This window comes from Culex pipiens, chromosome 3, assembly GCF_016801865.2.
Source record: "Culex pipiens pallens isolate TS chromosome 3, TS_CPP_V2, whole genome shotgun sequence".
In the NCBI taxonomy this organism is placed as follows: domain Eukaryota; kingdom Metazoa; phylum Arthropoda; class Insecta; order Diptera; family Culicidae; genus Culex; species Culex pipiens.
The window spans coordinates 25,866,826-25,878,626 of NC_068939.1; positions in this window are offsets into that span (position 1 = coordinate 25,866,826).

Sequence of the window (11,801 nt, forward strand, 5' to 3'; positions counted from 1 at the left end):
CCCGTTCTGATGACCTGTCTCATGAAGGCACAATCACTCTTGTCCTTGTTCTGACGTTCCTGGAGGGGTATGCAAATTCATTTTTATCGTCCCCATCCGTCGTCTGATGAGGGATTGTTTTGAAAAGAAGACCGGTATTTACTTTGGTGTTGCTTGCTGTACCAAGTTCACCAGCAGCAGCTGATGAGGCGAAACCATTTTGATAAGTTTGGGACGCAATTTAGCAACAGGGTTGGGCAACTGTGTGTTCAAACGTAAAGATTGTTAGACGTCGTCGTGGGCGTCAGACTGAGTTATGACAGGAAGACTAGAGAGGAATCTAAATGGCTGCGAAAGAGAATGATGGGAAAGTTGACTGACTTAACGGACATTTACATGGAAAGTTTTGACTCAAGATGGAAGATTGATGGAAAGACGACAGATTTGGGGAGAGTTTTTCCGAGTTTCGAGAAATTAACATTCCAAAAATCTTAAATTTTTGTTGGATGCATTTTTGTCTTAAATTTAAGCAAAAGTGGACGGATGGATTCTTCAGCATGAAAATAAAACCATTCTCACGTCGCAAAATCGCAGTTAACGGTCCAAACTTTAAAGTATCGAAAGTCGAAAATCGGGCCCCGAAAGTGCAGGTTTTATGGGTGCAATGAATATTTATTTTCCAAGCAAATAAAAAACACCATAACACACACACCACACAAACACAAACCCATCCAAAACCCTTTTCTCCGGAAAAGCTGGGAAAAGTTTTCCTCCCTCTGTTTTCCCTCACAAACATCAACCGTTAAAGGATTGTGTGCCACGGTCCCGCGCCCAAATGAAGCTATTAGAATTCAGTATCATGTCCCCCGCATCAGTCTCGTGGCGTGGCGTGGCGCTTCTTCGTCTTATTTTCCCCACCCATTTCCAGCAGTTTCCACGTTTCCTCTTCTTAGCACCCTTGTTGGGTGGGTTTGTGTGTTGTTATTTGCCCTAGTTCATCCCCCCTCCCTCCCCGCAAAAAAACGAGGGGTGGCGCGATTTTCACCCTCGAATGTATCATCAAATCGTTTTTTTTTTCGGGACCAAAAGCTCGTCCTGCCTTTTTTTCCGCGTCATGAATCGTTTTCTGAAAAGCCTTCACAGAGAGAGTAAGAGCAACAAAAATCTGGCTGACGGAAGGCAAAAATGCAGTAAAATTTTATTGCCCTGGCTCAGAGAAGAAGAAAAAAACCCATTTCACATCGGGAGCTTCCGCCTAGGGCAAAGCTGCTGGAAGTAACGAGATTTGACCGAGCGAGGGCAAACGGTTTGTATGGCGAACTGAGCTTTTGAAGATGCTTTGCAAACGTTTTTTTTGTGACTGACTATTTTCTAAAGGCTTGAAAATGACTTTTTTGTAAAAGCTTGAAATTGTGGTTTAAAAATTGTTTGTTTATAAAAAAAATAACATTTTTCATAGTAAGTAACATAATGAAGCCTTGCTCTTAATATTCTTTTTAAAACTTATTGATAAAAATTAAGTCATATCAGTCCCTTAAGATTAAAAAAACTGAATGAAAAAAAAATTAAGCATCGATTCCGGTGTTAAAAGAGGCAATTCTATAGACAAAATGCAGCAAGCTACAAAAACAAAAAACTCTTTTTGTTGTTAAATTATGGCCGTCATTATGGATGACACTTATGGTGACGACTTCCATCATTGTCATATTTTCTCGCTAGACGATACAAATTTAGCATCGTTTTCAATATTTTCACCAAATTTCTTCAACAAGTAGTTTGGAACAGTACCTTACACGTGTTGAAACTTTTTTTTACGATTTTCTTCTTCCTTTTAAAGTTATGAATGATTGTCAACCTGAAAATCAATGATTGCTTCACAAAATTGTATAGCTTTTGAGACACATCTGGTATAGAGCGAAAATCTTCTGCCAGTGCGCGGTCCGATTGATCCACACAGGCAGACGGTCATTTTAGCCATTTTCCGAATTCTTGGGAATTTTTAAAAAGGCATACTTTTTTTTGAGTTAATTTAAACATGACAAAGATCCAATCGATAAACTACATGATTTTTTTTGTAAATGTATTTTCTTATTTAAGCAAGCAAATTTTATTTGAAGTTTTTGTCCTTCAGCCCTGGTTGAGGGGAGAGGGGCTCTGCAAAAGAAAAGAGGGATAGCGCAAAAAAAAAAAAAAAAAAACAAGCTCAATTTACATCTTTTGCAAGCAATAGTTCACAATTTAAAAATCAAGTTTATTTCAAATTGAATTTATAATTATATTTTTTTTCAAGAAGTGAGAGACAAAAAACTGAAATTATGAGTCGCAATGGCCGTATTCTTGTTTTTAGTTTATTTTTTTTGTAAATATTTCCTTTCTTTCAATTATTAGGAGTTCATCAAGAGTTTTATGACAAGAACTAAAACAAATTTCTTGCAAAAAAAAAAAAAAAAATGGATTCAGTATTATTAGTGAGTTTATCTTTTTATCATAAATATTCAATGAAATAGTCTCAAGAATTGATTTTTTAAATAAAACATCGAAAAGTAATACAAAATTACAAGTTGTGACTTATTGATGACTTTAATATATTTTCGTTGCCTTTGTGCGCCCTTGTACTAAGCATACTGAGAATCCCCTTGCCCCCTCCCTCCCCGCTCGACTTTGGCCAGAGTCTGCGAACTTTTCAGAAATTTCCAAAACGGGCAAAAATGTTTTGATCGAGTCCTGAATTTTTGAATCTATACTGATGTTTTCAAAAAGTAGCATTCAATATTTCGCCTCTTTGATTTAAAAAAATGAATATTTTTTTCGAAAAGATTGAAAAATTTCACGAATGATTCATATTTTAACATTAAAAATCAGACCATTAGATGCAGAGATAGAGTCCAGATTCGATTATCTGAAGGCCTCGAAAAAATTTCACAATCGAATCAGAAAAAAAATATTTTTTTTTTGCTGTCTTATTCTTGATTGTTGAGCTAAAGACCGATAAAATACGCTAAAGTGATTTACATTTTTTTTTAAATTCAATATGACGGCCAATATGGCGGTGATGAAATATTGAAAAAATGCATTTTATTATGTAATAAGCACTCAATTATGGGTAATTCTCTACCAACTCACACGAAATCGGGAAAAGTTGCCCCGACCCCTCTTCGATTTGCGTGAAACTTTGTCCTAAGGGGTAACTTTTGTCCCTGATCACGAATCCGAGGTCCTTTTTTGATATCTCGTGACGGAGGGGCGGTACGACCCCTTCCATTTTTGAACATGCGAAAAAAGAGGTGTTTTTCAATAATTTGCAGCCTGAAACGGTGATGAGATAGAAATTTGGTGTCAAAGGAACTTTTATGTAAAATTAGACGCCCGATTTGATGGCGTACTCAGAATTCCGAAAAACGTATTTTTCATCGAAAAAAAAAAATACTTAAAAAGTTTTTTTGCAATTCCGTCGTGAAACTACTTACTTTTCCTGTCATTCTTGAACGACGAAATAGCCTACTTTTCTGTACCAAAAATAACAGAATCGAATAGCAACACTTTTCAAAATAAATGCTGAAAAGTTCTACTTTTCAGCACTGAAATGGGTGCTGAAAAGTTGAACTTTTCAGCACTTGTTTCGAAAAGTAACACTTTTCAACATTTTTTTGATTTAAACGATTTATTGACAAAATACATGAAAATTTGACTTAAAATTTCACTCAATGGGTGTTTTTCGAAATTGCAAAAAATGTTGTATGGAACTCGTTGCAAAACTTGATTTTTTCAGCACTCTTCGTATTTATCCAACTCGGCGAACCTCGTTGGATAAATGTACGACTCGTGCTGAAAAAATCCTCTTTTTGCAATTTGTTGCATAAAACGAAGTTGACTTTATAGCTGTCGGCCACCATTGCTAGTACCAACCACTAGTGTCTTCCTTTTATCTACAAGGACTTCGCCGCCCTGGGCTCCTAAGTGTATGAAAGTATGGCACGGAGCGACGGCGCCGAATACCCATATTTACACAAAGAATTTTAGAGCGCCCGCCGCGGGATTCGAACCGGCGACCTCTGGATTGTGGATTGTTGCATAAACTACTATTAAAATTCTCCCATTTTCCGTTACTCGACTGTAATTTTTTTTGGAACATGTCATTAATGGGAAATTTAATATTTTTTTCGAATCTACATTAACCCATAAGGGTCATTTTTTCATTTAGAACAAAAAATTTCATTTTGAAATGTCGTTTTTTTTCTAACTTTGCAGGATTATTTTTTAGAGTGTAACAATGTTCTACAAAGTTGTAGAGCAGACAATAGGGGTCGTACCACCCCTTCGTCACGAGATATCAAAAAACGAACCTCGGATTCGTGATCAGGGACAAAAGTTACCCCTTAGGACAAAGTTTCACGCAAATCGAAGAGGGGTCGGGGCAATTGCTGTGTGAGTTGGCGGAGAATTATCCCTATTCAAATTTGACTAAAATGGGTCCGCAGAACTCGAATTAGGAGCAGCCGTGGCTGACTGGTTACGGTGTTCGTTTTGTAAGCGAATGGTCCTGGGTTCGATGCCCATCTACTCCCAACGAGAAAGTATAGGAAATATAAATCTTGAAACTCTGAACATTAACGAAAAATCAAAGTCGCTCGAATCGGGGTTCGATCCCCCGTCCTTTGGATTGGTAAGCAAAAAAAATGCTAGCCTTTAGGCCATCGCAACTTGGTGAGCTATGACTGGAATTAGGAATACTGTTACTATCAATTATATACGCGCTGGGTCCTTGTCCATTTGACAAGGGTTCGGAAGTTCTAAATAACGTTTGAATCCGATTGGTGCAAACGTTCTTCAGGGCGGGGCTTGTCGATAAAGCTGAAGTACCTCGCGCTCGGCTAGCCAGCGTAGAAATGGGTCACCGAAGCTCGGCAGAGCTAACACCTTCCAAATGCCTATGCGAGTTATTTGCATGTATAGAATGTGGAAAACATGGAAACAACTCAATTTGTAAGAAGCGGCCGCGTGGTCCCGTTTGGTTGGTTGCACACACACACACACACACACACACACACACACACACACACACACACACACACACACACATACACACACACACACACACACAATGTGTTTGCAGAACTCGAATTTGATGTTGAAAACAAAAAAAAGAAATATATTATGTATAGAAAAATTTATGTTGGTGAATCGATTATCCGAAGTCCCATACAAACCTTCGGATAATCGAACTTCGAATAATCGAGGCTTCGGGTAATCGAGTCTGGACTGCATCGACATTTTTTAAAAATCATGTTTTAGTGATAAAAACTGAAATTAAACATCACCTATTTTTTACCGTGTATCATTTCTTTCAGTGTAGTCCTTATCCATACCTATAACTTTGTCAAAGACACCAAATCGATCAAAAAATATCTTTAAAAGATACAACTTTTTGAATTTTCATGAATCATTTTTGTATGGAAAGCTGCCAAATTTGTACAGGAAATTATATTGATAAACTAATGGCATCACAAAATTTTTAGCGTGATTAAAAAACAGAAAAATTTAAATTGAAAGAAACCATTATTATTTAAAATGTAAAAAAATGCTTTGCGCATAATATAGAGGAAATATTAGTTGGAAACACAGCCAAAGTTGCCCTTGAAAAAATGAAAATATTAAAAATATTCGAAAAGTCACATGAAACAAGTCACACAGAATTTTAAGGGTTACTACTCAATTTTAATAAACATATTGAATTGAATAAATAAAAAAATGAACTGTTCTCCAACATCAGCACAATTCATCATCATTATTTATGCACAATTTCAAATTAATCCTTCTCAAGCTCCAACCTCTTTCGCGAAAACAACCAAATCGCTTCTCAATTTCACAACCAGTTAACTCCCCGGGATAAGAAAACGGGATGCCGCCACGAAACCGCAAAAACCCTACAATTCAGCCCAAATCATAATTCATCACGACATGATCATGATGAACCAGTCGCTCCCCTCGCTCTCTCCCGTCGTCACCCGCAGCGCCACACCGGGGGAGTTTTTTTTCCCAGCAGCCCAGCTCAGTGTCGATTTATTGTCGTACGGTTGTGATAAATTGCCCAAAACCGCCTCCCCGCTGTCGTGTAAAGATCGTACTGCTGTTTTGAGGGGGGAGAGGGGGCGTTTGAGCATTCAAGGAACTAGGAAATTTGAGAATTTACTATAAAAGCTTATATTTTATTTAAGTAAATTTTAATCAATTTAATTCAGGATATTTCTATGAAGAGAAATTAAGTTTCGAAAAGAATTCCAATTAAACATATTTTGGGAAATTGCTCAAAATCTTTCTCAATGGCTGCTCAAAAAATATACTACCTACAGTGCTTAAAAACGGCAGTCTATCAGACAAACTGAGGAGATGGGATTGAGGACTCTGGAAGACATCGACCAAATTCAATCATACTCGACATCATCGCCTCCTCGGAATCGTTTTGCTTTCCTGTGGTGTATGCTATTTTGTACACATTTTGTCGTGTGATGAATGTCAAGCTTGCGGAAAATTGTCACAATCAGATCGTGACTACCATGAGATGGGGAAAAGGCGTGTCTGTTATTGGATCTAGCCGGAATTGATGATTGAATTATGATAGGTTTTTTTTTTCTCTCTCGAAGAAAACAGGAAAATTTTGAGAAATTGATTCTTGATGGTATTGAGCTCTCAATTTGTTTAGTCACATCATTTGAAAGTCTCCCTGTAGCGAATGTATTATCAAACCACAAAATGCCATCAACTCAACTCACGTTTCCCCCCGTTGACTATCAATTTGAAGACTAATCGGTACTTTGAATCGCGCCTCACTCCATGGACAATGGCCACAAACCACGACGTATTTATCGTCAGTCAGTAAGTCAGCCCAATCGCCGTATCGCCCAAGCGACGATCAAAGCACAACGGCGTATGCAGCGAGGAATATCTCCCACTGTCATGCAATTTGCCCAAAGCACCCTCCATTCAGGACGGACCAATCGGAGAATCGCCGTGGATGTCGAATTGCCTCCCCCCCGCAAACAGCTGGACACAAACGCATCACAAACGTGCACCACCGCCGGAAGTCATGCTCATCAATATCGTGAATGCTGGCCGTCCCAGAGCGAACTATAATTCCAGCGAACGCCGGTGACGATGACTCCGTCCCGGGGAAGTCCGGAATGGTTCGCTGAATTGTGGCTATTTGATCATATCCGAGCGCAGGGGACCATTCACCACAATTGGGTGAATCCTGCCTGACTGACCTGGTATAGCCGGATGGGGTCCGGGTTGAGTGAAAAGCTGAGACAGGACTTTGTTTGGCGAAATGCGAGAAGACTCCTGGGTCGTATGAGGCTAGCAAGTAATTATTAATTTTGGCTCTACGATTTCAAATCATTTTTAGTGATATTTAAATTTACATTGTTTTTTATTAAAATGAAACATTGTCCATGTCCTCAAGAATCAAAAATCGGTCATTCGATTTTTTTTTTTTTGTATTTTTTAATCCAGTTGAACCTTTTTTGGTGTCTTCGGTATGCCCAAAGAAGCCATTTTGCATCATTTGTTTGTCCATACAATTTTCCATACAAATCTTGCAGCTGTCCATACAAAAATGTTGTATGAAATTGAAAAATCAGTTCTTTTGAAGGAACTTTTTGATCGATTTGGTGTCTTCGGGAAAGTTGTAAGTATGGATAAGGACTACACTGAAAAAAATGATACACGGTGTTTTTTTGTGATTTTCAATTTCACTTTATGTTACTAATGCTTGATTTGCAAAAAAAAAGTTTTTTTATATGCTTAAGGGGACATAAAATCCAACTTTTCAGAAATTTCCAGAATGGGCAAAAAATCTTTGACCGAGTTACGAATTTTTTAATCAACACTGATTTTTTTTTAATTGAATTGGTCGCAAAAATGTTTCAACTAAGCATTGACGAAAAATGCATTTCATGCAAAGAAAAAGTTTTTGCGGTGCATCGGAATTCCAGAAAAATTCAAAATATTTTTAATCCAGCCCAAACATGCTAAATATGATTATCAATGCAGAAAAATGCATTTCAGGCTGTTTTCAGTTGATTTGACTTCTCACGTTGTGTTTTCTAGAACAAACTTAAAACAAAAAAAATCAGCAAATCTTATATTTGGCACCATGAAAGAAGGGGTCATTCCCGACATTTTGCGGGGTCCGGCGAAATATTTCGTCGGGGGGTCTAGAGCAATTTGTTTTGAAGATTTTTTTTTTCGATTTCAGAGGATTTTTCTTCAGAAAAGTCGATAGAAATCGATGGGTTCATGTTCATTTCCATCAAATTTGTTATGGATATGCCCCAAGAGACTATACATTATATATTTGACCTTCAACAAAAAGTTGTCTAACCAAATTTACCAGATTTCTAGCTTTCTTTGAAATAACCCCAAAATCCAAGGCTGGAAGCCTCAACACGACCGGACAAAAATCTATTATTTGTACAATTTGTCATTAAAATACAGCAATGTGTCCCCGGAGACAAATTCGACCATAAAAAATAGCTGAACTGCGAATATTTAATTTCAAAGCTATTTATTACCCAAAAGGTTCAAACAATTATTTTTTTATTCTCTGCCAAATAACACTTTGAAATTTTAAATCATTTTCGAATCAATCACATTGTAGAGAACAGTTTTCTGAACAATTTTCATCAAAAAGTATAAATTTCGGTTCAATATAAGCAGAGATATACCCGATTTCGTAAAATAAAAAGTGACTTTATTCAAAATTCCTGGATTTCATTCCCATTCAAACGATGACCACTGCCTACTGAGATTTTTTAAATGTTTCTATTATTGCTTATTTCACGATAAAATCAAGTTTGGCCTTTTTGCCGACTGACAAGAACTGATGGACGCTTGACAGCCGCAGTGCAAAAAAAAAGTAGACTTGAACTAAAATTCAGCGGTGATTTGGCTGTCAACTTGGTTTGTTTTGAAAACTTCTGGAAAACTCTGCCAAAAACTCAAGGCAACCTTTGACAACAACCGAAAATTTGTTCTGCGGCTGTCATGCGGCGATTCTCCTGTGGCCATATCAGCGCGCGTGAACTCTAATTATTTACGCCCGCGATAATATGTAAAGTCGATAAATTTAATCAACATTTGGTATTATTTCATGTTTCAAAAAATATTTTCATAATTAAAGCTTTTTATTAAAATTTTGAAATTTCATGAAAAAAAAATTTGCCCTTGATATTTCGGACCAATTTTGAAGGGAAAAGGAAGAGACAAACTTTAACAAAAATTTACAACGGTCTTTCTAAAAATATTCACAAAACTACGATGTTAAAAAAAACAAACTCAATTAAAATTTTTCGATTTTTACAACATGGAATTCAAACGATCTGGATTTTTTCATACATTTAGAAAGTTATAACACATTTTGCTGAAAATACTCAAAATTTTCACAAAACTAAATATTTAAAGAAAACACTCAAAACGATTAAACGATATGGATTTTTTCATACATTACGAAAATTGTAACGCAAGTTTTTGAAAATACTCACATTTTTCACAACACTACGAATTTTAGAAAAAATGTTCAAAATTTCAGTTTTTTTTACAATATGGGTATGAAATGATGGAAAGCTGTATTTTTTTTTTGAAAATACTCAAAAAAAATTCAAAAGTATGTACTTGTTAAAATTGCTTCAAATTTCAAAAATTCAAAATGTATTACATTCAAAATGTTTGAAAAATTCCGATCATTTGTTACCCAAATGATTTTTTTTGTGTTTTTTTTTCGAAAATACGTAGTTTTGTGAAAATTTTGAGTATTTTCAAAAAGATTGTTATTTCATTCGAAATGTTTGAAAAAAAATTATGATTTGATACCCATATTGTGAAAAACTGAAATTTTGAGCATTTTTTCGGAAATTTGTAGTTTTGTGGAAAATGTTAGTATTTTCAAGAAAATCCTTTACAATTTTTGAAACCCGATCGTTTTATATCCGTATTGAAAAAAACTGAAATTTTGAGTGTTTTTTTTTTCGAAAATATGTAGTTTCGTAAATATTTTCAGTATTTTCAAAAAAACAAAAAGCAGCAAAAAAATGCATTATTAAAATACAGGAAAAAACGTACTTTTGTGAACATTTTCATGTAACTATACAGAAATTCCCCACAAAAACAGCTTGATTCGAAAAAAAGCTCTCCGATTGGGCAAAAATTTGTCTGGGGTTTCCTTGGCTCGTATTTTTTTGTTTGGCAGACTCGTATTTTTTGTTTGGCCATTAGGGTGACCTACGCCATGTTAGGGTGGTCCGAAAAATTACAATTTTCGTCGATTTTCGCAAAAACTATTTTTTTTCCAAAAAATTATATCTCCGCGCAATTTCATCCTAGTTTAGCTGTGTTAGACGCAAAAGAAAGGTGATTAGTTTGGCTATTTGGGAAAAATAGTTTAGAGTTTAAAAATCTAGCTTAACATTTGAAAAGGTCGTACGAAAATTTAAAATGCTGTTTGAAGGTCTCGGGACCAAAGTGTCTGAAAAGATTTTTTTCTGATTCCTCGGAATTTTGGTTTTGTAAAATTACGATAACTCGTGATGTTTATAACCAAATCCCTTGTGTTTATGTATCGATTTTTTTTTTGTAATTTTCTGCTCTACAATTTTGTAAAACTTATTTCACTCTAAAAAAACATGAAATTTTAAAATGATTTTTTTTGTTCTAAATAAAAAATGACCCTTCTGGGTCAATGTAGATTCGAAAAGTGCATTAACTTGCATTAAAAAAAAAATTAAAGTCAAGTAACGGAATATGGTAGAGTTTATAATTTTTTTTTAGTGTTTTTTTTCGATTGAAAATACTTATTTTCGGAATTCTGAGTACGCAATCAAATCGGGCATCTTATTTTACATAAAAGTCTCTTTGACACCAAATTTCTATCTCATCACCGTTTCAGGCTGCAAATTATTGAAAAACATCTCTTTTTTCGCAATGAAAGCAGTCGTACCGCCCCTCCGTCCCGAAGTATCAAAAAACGAACCTTGAATTCGTAATCAGGGACAAAAGTTACCCCTTAGGACAAAGTTTCACGCAAATCGAAGAGAGGTCAGGGCAACTGCTGTGTGAGTTGGCGGAGAATTACCCTTATTGATTAGATTTGAGTTGATTGATTTAGAAAAAAATAATTATATTGTTTTCGAAATTCTCGAAAAATTTCAGGAATGTTTAATATCGAAAAATGAAGTTAAAAGTTTTTGAGACAGATAAATCATTGTTGATTCAAAAATTCATACCTCAATTAACGATTTTTCTAAAAATTTGGCATTTGATGTCCCGTATCAACATATCAAAAAAATAAAAATAAAAAAAGTGTTTTTTTTTTTGCAAATCAGTTTCCAAAAATCTGATTTTTTTTTGTTTTTTTTTTTTTTTGAGTATTTTTGATATGTTTTAGGGGAAAAAACCCGCAAATTTTGAGCCATAGAGGAGTATGTTCAAAAAACCTTTTTTTAAAGATATTACGCTATTTTGAAATGTTGATATTGAATGTTTTGCCCTTTCAAAATGTTTGTAATGATAAAAAAATGCTCTCGAAAAGATCGAAAAATTTCACAAAAGCTTAATGTTTTAACATTGAAATTGGGCCATTAGTTGCTGAGATATCGAAAGTGGTGGGTTGTTTGGTTGAGACTCTAAGTCATCAATTTTACTGTTTTTTTTTTTAAGCCACTGCATCTCAGCAACCAGAGGTCCAACTTTCATTGTCTCTTAGACAAAACCGGAAAAAATAGTTTTTGTGAAAAAAGAGTAAATTAGCTATTTTGCTGAATAGTCCTCAA